This window comes from Dermacentor variabilis, chromosome 4 (assembly GCF_050947875.1).
Source record: "Dermacentor variabilis isolate Ectoservices chromosome 4, ASM5094787v1, whole genome shotgun sequence".
NCBI lineage: Eukaryota > Metazoa > Arthropoda > Arachnida > Ixodida > Ixodidae > Dermacentor > Dermacentor variabilis.
The window spans coordinates 59,706,419-59,718,740 of record NC_134571.1 but is presented as its reverse complement, the minus strand read 5'-3'; positions in this window follow the sequence as shown (position 1 = coordinate 59,718,740).

Below are 12,322 nucleotides of genomic sequence, written 5' to 3'. Positions count from 1 at the left end.
GTGTGTGTGTGTGTGTGTGTGTGTGTGTGTTTGTGTGTGTGTGTGTGTGCGTGCGTGCGTGTGTGTGTGTGTGTGTGTGTGTGTGTGTGTGTGTGTGTGTGTGTGTGTGTGTGTGTGTGTGTGTGTGTGTGTGTGTGTGTGTGTGTGTGTGTGTGTGTGTGTGTGTGTGTGTGTGCGTGTGTTCGATGTGTTCAACTCGTTCAATCAAAGCCGTGCTTCCGTTCGTTTTCTAAAACGCTAAGCAAATCATATTTCTCATCAGTAAAGGGCATCTTATAGAGTGCGCCAAACATTCTGAAATTAAAGTGGTATGTAATGGAACTATCAATATCCCTGGAATGAGAAGTAGCTGACGTTCTCGATAGTCCAAAGAATCAGAATGAGTATAATACAGTTCCTCGTTTCGTGGAATGGAAGCAGCATTAACAGCTGTGTCTCACTCAACTCTTTCCAAACACAGCAATTACACAAGCACCTGGTAATGGAAACGATGCAAAAAAAAAAAATGAGGAGAGAGACGTGAAGTCATGCGGGCACCATTGCCTTGGATCGCGACCGATAGCGCTCGCACTGTCTGTGCCATTCGCGTGACATCATCTCAAGGACACTTGCAACTGGCTCGAGATAGAGCCGAGCCTGCCTGCAGCGTTTCCGCCAGTTCGCCCTCGCGTGGTGTGTTTACGAGCGTTCTGACTAATGGCGTCTGCTTCTGTGTCCTCAACGTCATTTTGCGATCTTTAATCTACCACACGTGCGCAGATTGCAGTCGGGAATACCAATAGAGCTTCATTTCGTTCTAACGCCAACAGGGGGTGGGGGTGGGTGCGGGGGGGGGCTATTTAGGTCTTTCAGGCATAACCTATTTGCCGAGGAACGTCGACGTTAATGCAATTAGCACTAAAGCAATGTAGCGACGCACCGTGTTGCCAAATCGTTCACTTCTGTGCAGGCAACTGCTTCAATTTTCTTTTGCCGACATCGTGTTTTCTTTGTAGCTCAACACTACGATCGCGGAGTGGACAGAATGTGGACAGAAAGTGAACAGAATGGGACCAGAGCGTGCACAATTCCAGTCCCCCCCCCTCCCCCCCATTCTGTTCACTTCCTTTCTACACACTCGGGTGTTCATGGTGCCGACTATTTCACTTCTCTGTGGCTGACTGGTTCAATTTTCTGCTGCCGATTTCTTCCCTTCTTGCCTCTTGTTGTGCTTGTCTATCCGGTCACCCAGCCAGGAGCACATACCCATTCTGGGAAAATGGCCAAGGATGTTCGCATACCTTGTGTCACATGCCCAGTTGCATATAACCTGTCGCCCAAGATGGCTTGAAACCGGTTAGATCTCCTGCCCACAATGGCGTTGCAACCCGAAGATGTCAACAGTTTTGCAGCTCCTGAAAACGTTATTGGACTAACGCGCTTGCATCTAAACAACAGAGCTGCCTACCATAGACAGGACTTGCTAAACATTTACTTGGGCGAATTTTGTTTTAAATTCGACATAATTATGCCAACTGAAACGTGGCTGAATTCGGACTGCGACACCACAGTGAATACTAATTACAACACGTTTCGTCTAAGCCGCAGGGATAAACGTGTTGGAGGAGTGTTACTGAATATCAAAAAGTGCATTACTTGTGATCAACATCCTGGATTTGATATTATAACACGTGATGCAGAGTGCCTTGCTATTGTGTCACAGAAATATATTGTAGCTGTAATGTACCGCACTCCAGATGGAATTGTCGGCACATTCATTGCATATATGGAAGGCTTATTGAACTATGCAAGTCGAAAAGACCTGGTATGCTATCTAATGATGGGTGGTGATTGGACCCTGCCAAATTAAACTTAAACAAACATATGTCGACGAATGTGACAGACCGGCTCTTGGTTCCTGATTCAAAGGAGATAGTAAAGTTCCTAATGAAGGATAACCCAAGAGAGTGTTCCGGTTTCAACGTGGACGTAGAAGATTTGTAGAAAACTATGAGCGTGTATTTCCAAGTGAATCAGGAATTAACACTGGATCCTTTCTACCTCAACAATATATACGTTGTCTGGGAAGGCCAAACATTCATGGAAATGTCTGGTGTGTGTATAGGTGCATAAGTAGCCCCAGTCCTAAGTAACATTTTTCTTAGCCACGTTGACAGAAGTGAAGAAAGACTTGGCCGGTGATTTAATACGTTTCCTTAGGTATATAGATGATTTTCTTGTGCTTGTCGAATGCCTCGAGCATGAAAGTGTGCCGCATGCTCTTGATGTTTTCAAGCAAAACGGTTGCGGACTCAAATTCACACATAAAGTTTCAAAACATAGCATACTGCAACGCTTAGATTTAAAGCTAACCTTCAAACGAGACCACCTGTGTTGGCAGTACTCCCCTAGGAGCGAGAAGCCCTTGTTAAACTACAGTTCATTCATGCACTCAAAACTTGTAAAAAAATGGGATAGTTCGCAGCTGCATGTGCATGGTAGTCAAGAAGTCTTGTCGTCGTAAGATGAGCAGTAGTATCGAGGCACAGGTACATCGATGCAAGGAGACCGGTTTCAGGGACTCGTTCCTTGTCTCATGTGCGGGTAAAATCCTCAGGAAATTAAAACCCTCCAAACGCGACTTGGGGCAGTGAAACTTGGAGTCCGGTTGAAAGGAGTAAAAAAGTAGCGAGCGGTAATGCCCTACGTTCATTCTCTCTCGCACATATTTAAAAAAGTAGGGACCAGATATGGCGTCTAACTTTTGTTTTCAGCTCTATATAATAAATTTGGTAAGGTGGGAGCAAGGGAAGTATTCTGTAAGAGTCCACTTAATGGACTGTCCACTTCGGCCGTTCTTGATTTGCTAGGGCTGCTCGTCTCCTCCTCGCTAGTACAGCTGCATCCAATCAGCTGCGACCGAAATGGGCAGTCCACTAGGTGGACTGTTACAGAATACCACCCCAGCTGTCCAAAGAGAGAGAGAAAGAAGGGGAAAGAACACAGGCAGTGAAATAAATCATGGAAAAAAGCCCGTCCCCTGTAAGTATGCTGTCGTCTAACAAAACCGTTTGCCCTGCGGCCTTACGTACATTGGGCACACACGCCGATGCATTAATCAGAGCACCCGAATTCTTTAGACAAGAAATCCCCAAATCTTGCAAAGCACTGTTTCGAATGCGAGTGTAAACTGTTCTTTGATGACGCAAAAGTCATGTTTGTGCACACTGATAGCAGTATAAGAGAAGGGGCGGAAGCATTTCGCATAACGAGAAAAGGCAGTGGCTGTGTTAGTCAGCCTTCCGTAGCCTTATCTTCGAAGGAAATGGGCTCTTCGAACAGGGATGAACAATGCTGTTAATCTCACCCGCGACCACGAGGCAATGTTTTGGGGATGACAAGTGTTTTTATCGACATTGAACATGCGCGCACGCTTGATGTATAAGGCTTCAAAAAGCAAACGTGTTTTTCCAATAAACGCAGTTGTAAGTCAGCGCCGTGTGATGCCCCATCTTCTTTTCTGTATCCTGTGTCTTTAGCGTTGTTTGTAAACAATATGGAAAGCCACCAACTCGCCCAATCTGCTGTTCGTCAGATCATATTTAAGTTCTATGGAATCTTTAAAATTGCGTGTTGCAGATAATGTAATTCTAGTCGAGCTGGACTAGTTCATTCAGAGAGGCGGACATTGCTTGCTTGAGAAACTGAAACACATATTCAACTAACTTATTAATTAATTAACTTACAGCACAAATTGCAATTTACGAATTGTAGCGGGCGAGTTTGCAAGGCCTATTCAATTGAAGTGAATTTTCAGAATGTGATGAGTTTGGACATATGTGTTATCGAAATCGCCATAAACATGCACTGTTGCTCTACTTTTTTTTTATTATTAACAAAACACCATTTTATGCATCGAAGCACAAAAGTAACTGGAACTCCCATGTCTTCGTCCCACACTTTTGGAAATGTATCTTGAAACTTATGTCATCCTGGAAATTGGAAATTCATTTCAAGTGGATACGTCTTGCAAACTCACCGGCTATACAATTTGTAGATTGCAATATGCGCCCTAAAGTAATAATTAAGGAGGTACTTATAGTGAATTTTCGTTTATTAGTTGAATATGAGTTTCGTGCTAGTATTGTCCGCCTCTTCGTGTATAGTCCAGCTCAAGGACAACATCTATGTTATCTGCCATAGTCGATTTCCAAAAGGTCCGCAACATTGAAAAATGATCACCCCGTATAGGCATCTATAGTATATAGGTATATACCTTTAAAGTCGGTGTGAGCACTTTGCGTCGAGCCATGATGAAAGCGCTGATGTTAACTGCCGCAGTATGCTATGCATCAGAAGCTTAATTCTGCAAGAGCACTAAATGAGCGCACAAAGCATGGATCAGGGAGCTCCGTTCTCTTCCTCTGTGATCCTCCAGTGGCGTCGGCATGCCTCCTCGCAACAACTCAGTCAAGAAAGATCCGGCAAGGGCAACGCCGACGAGGTCACACTGAAATGAAAGCTTCCGCTGCACGGCCGGCACTCTGTTCTTTCTTATCGCTTTGGAGCCGTTGAAGTGCGCACTGACGTGCAAGACGGAGTGCCTATATAGCACTTGCTCGCGCTTCGAATTTTGCAATCTTCTTGAAACTTTACAAACAGAGCGATCGCATATAAACTCATGTAATTAGTGCAATCGTTGGCAGCAGCGTCGCGGGCCAACTTACGACGTTGTCAGGCAGTTAGTATTGCGGTGCATTTCGTCATTCATGTCTTGTCTATGGGGCGCTTCATTGCGATCCCTTCCTCCCCATGCATCAACACTTTTCCTCTTATGTATACGCTGGCGAAGAAACGCAATGGGACCCCACTGAAACGGTTGAGGCAGTGCAATATACATGAAACCACACAAGCTCCAGACTTGCAGCTGAAGGATCCTGTGAAAAATCCGGGAGCACACTTATGACGATGATGAGATGTGTCCGCTACACATAAGATTGCGCATGCTTACAGCGAGCGAAACGCTACGTTTTCTTTTTTGCGAATCAAAACAGAAATCAGTAACGACCGAGAGACAGAAGGTGACTTATCAACGTTCGCTCATTTATTTATATCCACGCAAACACTCCGGTCGAACAGTTATTGATCATATATCAAGAAGAGGAAAAACGAGCAATACACGTATAAGAACAGAACTTATAATTACGATCATTTTAATGCAATTAACACTATATTTTGGAACTTTGAACACATTGCGTTATGTTTGTATCTAACCTATTTCACGCCACAACTTGAACCACTCAGTATGAGCCCTTAGATCACTGGGTCTGTGACCATTCTTGGTTAGTCCTCCAGAATTGGATATACCACATTCTTTAAAAAGAAGGTCCTTTGAGATTTATCTAGGGCTTGGCGGAATCAAACGGTTTTCTCAAACACAGCTGTCCGATGCTTGAGCGCCGCGCTTCAATTTTTTTTCTCCTTTATTGCCGAGCGACGTTATACACAAACAAAAACACAAAAGATAAAACGTATCAGCAAAATTTTTGCCATGCCTTATAATTAGATCGTGGTTTTGGCACGTAAAACCCATATCTCGAGCATATCGAAGGCGCAGTTAGACAGCTATGAGTCAAGGACGCCTATAGTGTCACTTCGTATGGCTCACGTGTGTATACATAGCCCTGAGGATAGGTAGAAGGACGGCGAATGAACAGAGCCACCTATGGCGAAGGTTTTATCCGTGGCATGGGAGGCGGACGACAATCCGAGGTGCTGAGCTCGGGACGCAATCGTATATTGTTGTGCCGCAGTATTGGAGTTAATTTTCATAAGCATCTTTCCTGGGCTTCAAGCATTATATATGCTGCTTTCCGCTCGACTGCATGATGACGTGGTCGCGAGATGAACGCGCGCTTAGGGGACACCGCATTCTGAGTGATCATTTCAGAGGTGCAGGTAGACGACGGCCGCGCGCTAAATGAAATCAAACAGAATGCAATGAACAACTTTTTGCAAGTGATGATCAAGCTCTATTGAACTAAGGATCGAGTTTAATTTCATAATCATCTTTCCTTGGCTTTAAATTATATATGGTACTTTCCGCTCGAGTGCGAGGGAATAGGGCGGTTAATTAGCTGCATTAGTGAAAACAAAGCTTCTTCCCCTTATACTTTCAGACACGAGTTCATTTTTACACATCGTCTTCATTTCTCTGCACGCATTTTTGAACCTTGCAAATACCCTTCCGACATAACACGGCTCCAGCCTTGCAGGCACATGCGGTGATGCAACTCGCCGTGGTTGCTTTAAGCACGAGGTCGTGGGATCGAATCCTGGCCACGGCGGCCGCATTTCGATGGGGGCAAAATGCGAAAACACCCGTGTACTTAGATTTAGGTGCACGTTAATGAACTCCAGGTGGTCCAAATTTCCTGAGTCCCCCACTACGGCGTGCCTCATAATGAGATAGTCGTTTTGGCTCGCAAAACCCCATAATTTAATTTTGACATGCAGTGATGCACAGCTTCACGGATCGCCTCGCACAGATCGCAGCATTCAGTACCTCGTTCGCACCTTCTTGTTCTCATAAACCTTCAAACAGTTGTGTGGGCAGCGACTTTATTACTGCCCGAATTATACGACGTCACTTAAGAACTATGTAAGTTCTAAGATGACGCCAACACACGTTGATCGCGCACTGTGCTCTCCTCTACACTGTCGTCTTCTGTCGTCTTTTCTGAATAAAGGGAAAATCAGACATCCACCCGTTCGTAGCAATTGCTACAAAGGAAAACCATACGGGTTCCTCGAAAGAAAAGCCTCAAGTTGAAGAAAAATTCGTCCTGGTCCGGGACTCGAACCCGGGACCACCGCCTTTCCGGGGCAGCCGCTCTACCATCTGAGCTAACCAGGCGGCTAGCAGATGGCAGCGCGAAGTCGAATTTGTCGACAACACGAAGCAAGGGCAAGAGTTTGACATAGATGGTAGAGCGGCTGCCCCGGAAAGGCGGTGGTCCCGGGTTCGAGTCCCGGACCAGGACGAATTTTTCTTCAACTTGAGGCTTTTCTTTCGAGGAACCCGTATGGGTTTCCTTTGTAGCAATTGCTACGAACGGGTGGATGTCTGATTTTCCCTTTATTCATTACTTCTCTCCACCTTGCGGGTTTCCGCAGAACTACTATGTCGTCTTTTCTGTATCACTATATACGGCCGGACCGGACGTGCGCGAGTTCCACTATATCCATGAGCCGTGGGAACGTTGGGCAACTAGTCCCGTTGCGCGCATGTGGCGACGTGAGCACGGGCATCACGCGACCACGAGTTTCGGCCAATTATTTGTGTCTGCTGTAGAAAAGAACACATACACACAGTACGACAAGGGCGATCAATAAACATATCACAAAGAGTGAGCATTAATTGAAATTACAAATAATCGATAAATAAACACGTACGTTTTGTGCTTAATCAGTTTATATGCTTTCTCGTTTTCGGCGTCTATCTTTGGCACTTTCTAAACACGCTATTTTGTTTTAGCCGTGCATTCTTTTTCTTTTAACACTTGGGTTGCTACGCGGCACAGTGAAAGAAGTATAAGCATATTATAGGCCCGTTCCATGCAGATACTGCAAAAGCGACTTATAATATGTATTGTCCATGAGCCGTCGTTCATAGTCGTCAGGTTGGCCACTTCTCAATTTCGCACCCCTAAGTAAACTTTCGCGAACTGTCTTTGGCCCAGGGCACGTCCAAAGTATACATGGCGGGCATCCGCTGCAGACGAAAGAGCGGATCACTTCGGGCACTGGACATTCTCTTCACGGTCGACCCTAAATAAAACTGATGGCTAGTGTAAAAGCCGCCCTCGCTGGAAGTCTCCGGAGAGCATTTCCCTTCCTCCACCCGTGACACACGCACAAGGCCCATAAGGTCATTCATGCATGCGCACCCGCGTAATCCAATACGGACGTTAGCTCCTACGTTTCGGCTCTGCAAATCGATGTGTAACAACTATGGTAGAGTCCGTATATCAATAATGTAGCTATAGAGGCTAATGCGGCGGTACTTTGTGACGCTATGTTTAACAAAAACGCGCACAACTGTTACTGCAATGGTCTACTGCATGTAATGCACTTTTAAAGGGCCCCTCACCAGGCCCCATAGCAAATTTTGGTTATACGCTGGAAGTTGTTACGTGTGCTCTAGGAAGCGTTCTGCCGCAAAAATTTTTCAAGTCGGCTATTAATAGCCGAGATAGAAATATTTCAGTGCCGCGAACGCATGATTTCAGCAGGCGTGCTCCACTGCATAGCGAGACTCCCTCTCCACTCGCCACGTCTAGCCTCCGCAAGCGAAATTCCTTCCCTGCGTTCTCCCATGCCGAACCTCGATGATCGCGTGACACATACGTCACGAACCCCGCCTTCACTTTTTTTTTTTTTCTTTCCGGCGATGCACACTTCCGCTAGCGGCGTTGTGCGCGAGCTGTTATCGTATCGCGCAGCGCACAATTTTGCGCGCCGTGCACAAGGACACATGACTAGCGGTGTAATTCAGTGCTACACGAATACTGAAGTAGAACAAGCGGATCGCAGAGCATAATCTCGCAGTGGAACCCGGTAGAAAATGGCATAGTTTCGGTACCTCCGCACGTGACCGCACGACCGTGGAAACAAGCAGACGAAGTGGAAGTACATCTCTCTTGCTTCGGTGCGAAGTAAAGCAAAAAAAAAAAAGAAAATAACACGCAGACATTCCGTTTGTGTTTTATTATATCTCTAAACTTCAATTCGTCAATTCAAGCAACGGATCACACCAATAACAGATGGTGCCTTGAATATTTCTCGTAGTCACGTGTCACCACGAGCGACGTCACACTATACGGACTCGAGTACGTAGACGCAGGGAGGCGAGTACGTCATTCTCCGGCTTGAAGCCAACACCACCTAGTTGGAGCGCGGCGGCCGCGAGGGGAAGGAAAAACGGCGTTAGGTTTGAAATTGCAGATATTTCCGCGGCGCGTAGCGACGTAATACATTGCAGACACGATCGTTATCACGCAATGTATGTTCTGCGCTTGTCAGCTCAAAATGGCCAGACCTGGTGTGGGGTTTTTTAAATGCGAAATCATTATATGCTCCATTACGAGAAAATCCGGCGTTGTAGTCGGTGGCGTGACCGGACAATGGTACCAAAAATGACCGACAACAAAGAGTAAAACCACATAAAAAGAACTCAAATTGACGTCAAATTTATCAGAGAGGCTCCTGTAAACAAAGTAAATTGATGCCTTTCAAAATAATATTAGGCAAATCTCGATCTGGGTGCGAGACGAGCGTGCTACACCGACGCCACGACGGCTCCACGACCCTGGTTGACTAATGTGTGCTTAGTGCGTGGGTCATTGCGCACTTCACGTGGCAGCCATCTGGCTGGCTAAACGTGTGCGGCATTGGGCATCATCGCGCGCGCAGGCAATGGGTGGAAGGTGGCGCCACGTCATGAGTGTATAAAATGAGTGTATAAAATAAAAAGCATTATTATCCAATTGAATACCGCGCTCCTTCGAGTTATGAACTCCTTGTGGGCAGGCGAGCGCGTTGAGACGCTTGGCGCTTTTTCATTTGGCCTTACCGAGACGCAGTTAAAACGCAGGCGAGAGCTTGCGCGTACAAGGAACACGCGGAAAGAAACATTTCACCAAAGTTCCACACGTAAGCGGTCCTAAGTGTCATTGCCGAATTTTTTAAAGCGAAAGCTTTACTAACCTCGTCGAACCGAGTTTCACCGTCGCTGCAAATTTAACCTTAATTTGACCGCAGCTGCGCCGTAGCCTTGGCAACGCATCACGGGGCTCGCCGCGCCGGGACAGAGAAAAACTTTTATTTTTACGCCACCAGCGTCCAGCGCTCACCCCTGGTCGGTCAGCTACTAGTCCTCACCCAACACCTCTTTGATGTGCCGGATAAGCACCGACAGGAGGATGTTAGTTGCATGGAGTGGTGGAGTGAGCCAGTACGTCCATAACCGTGGCTGATGAGATCCGGCTCCGCCGCGTGCGCTAACCGCCGCCTGACCACGTGACTCACCGCGTGCCTGGCTAATTTAAGAGCAGCGCCGCGCTCGCCTAGTGACTGCGAGCTTGGCCATGGATAAGAGCGAGGCCGGGCCGTCTTCTCTGAGCGTTGAGCGGGAGCAGGAGGCTTTGCGCCGTCGTCGCGCCGTCGTCGCCAAGCGGCGTCTGACCACCCCGCGGATATCGCCCGGCGAACTGCTTCACTGGAGAGGGTCCGGAATGCAAATTCGGCCTCGCACCGTCGAGATCAATGTATAGCGACCGCGTTCGCGCCCTGTCCGTTTGTGCTCGGACGCTGCGCATGCTCGCGGTGTCTCTTTGCATGTCTAGCACTTGCGCTTTCCCTGTGCAACGCCACCCTGTGGCACAACAGGCGTCGCACCGTCGAACGATGCATGTCTACCCAAGCCTAATCACAGTCATGTCTAGCCACCGACCTAACCACAGCCGTCATTCCTGGCTTAACGATTATTGTATGACTAAGAATAATCACAGCTAAATCAAAGGTTAACCAAGTGGAACCAAGACTTAACGAGGCTAAACCAAGCTTTCGCTTTGCATATCCAGGGTTAGCTGAGCTAAGCCGCAGCCATTTTTTTTTGCATTCGGGAGTAATAAGAGCTCCTAACTCTGCATCATGCAGGAACTGCAGCAATTTCTTTGCAATCTGATTGTCCAGCATCCAGAGCAGGTGTCAAGCATCTGACGTTGCCAAAAGAGCCGAGCACTTAGGGCACGTTCCTAGGTCGTATTTTGCCGACCCCCACGCCTAGGTAACAGTTGGTATTTCAGTATTAAAAAAGAAAAGTTGTGGCAGAACTAATCTCACGGTGAATGTAGGCGTTGCAATTAACAATAATGAAGCATTGTAACGACACACCGTATTGTCACCGCATATAAACGTCATGTGTGGGGCTTGTAAGCAGCCGGGCTCCTCTCTGGCGCTTCCCTCTAGGCACTCTATACAAATGATTCAGCGGTGCCGCCCAGGGGCGTAGCCAGGGGGGAGGGGGCTTATGGGGCTTCAGCCCCCCCCCCCCGAAATTGTTTCGTGCTGTCCATGCACCGCCGTCCAAAGCAACCCCCGGCGCCGGAAATCATTCTGGATTTTGTCTAGAACGTCTTTTTGCGGTGAAAGCCATTTCACCGCAAAAATTGCGAACTCGGGCTGGATTTCGCGTCAACGCCCATGCACCGGGAGTCACATAACGCAAGCAGCCCCATCCGAGCACAAAGTTTCAAGGACGTTTTGATGGCGAACGGGCTCGCCGCGGAGGCCGCGGAATCTACACTCTATCATCGCATTTACGGAACGCGTGGATGTCAATTCCGAAACTTTATGGGTATAAAGTTCTCATAAACTTTTGATGTGAAAGGTGCATTGACATTTCCAAACGTATTCTTTAGATTTTCAATTGGGGAACTTTGTAAGTTTAATGTTCCCATAAATATTTGACGCCAAAGGTTCATTAACTTTTCCAAAGTCGTACATCGGGCCATACAACGAGACAAGCCAAATCAACACACTATCAGACAAGTTGACAAAACCCGCAGCGAGGCCCGATGAGACGAAGCGTTGTAGTGGTTCATTCGTGCCGTCATTTCACATAAAAAAAATATCAACATCTTTTTTTCACCTGCGCCAAAGCATCCAGTGAAAACACTAAAGCCAGCCAAGGTAACTACGTTCTTATTTATTTTTTCTGCTTTGACTTTTAATCGCGAGGACACATTGAGCCTCTTCAATCTTTTTGTTCTCGCTACCCGCGGGCTGCCAGAGCCAGCCAGAGCGCATGCGTTTTAACGCGATAGGGTTAAGGAGCTCGTGTCGCAGAAAAGCCGGTGTCGTCGGCGTCGGCGTCCGCGGCGTTGGCCGTGAGCGATAAATCATGGCAGGCACTTCATAAATAAAAAGCAACTTCCAAGATGGGCTGGGTGGGAATCGAACCAGGGTCTCCGGAGTGTGAGACGGAGACGCTACCACTCAGCCACGAGTTCTTTTTTCTTCTTTATTACATGGAAAACAAAACTTAAAGTGTATTACAATGCTGACACAACTACACACTTAAAACTCAGGCAAACACACACATATGCGTCCAACAAGTGCATCCAGTCTGATGGAGATTCCTGCTCAGCGTACACACTTCTTACATAGGCAGCACTTTCACGAAAGAAGGACTTTGTAGATCGCGGGCTTTCGGCATGGCGATCACACAGTCTACTTCTCCACAGACTATATAAGCCAAGTGTAATGAACATGTCATAGG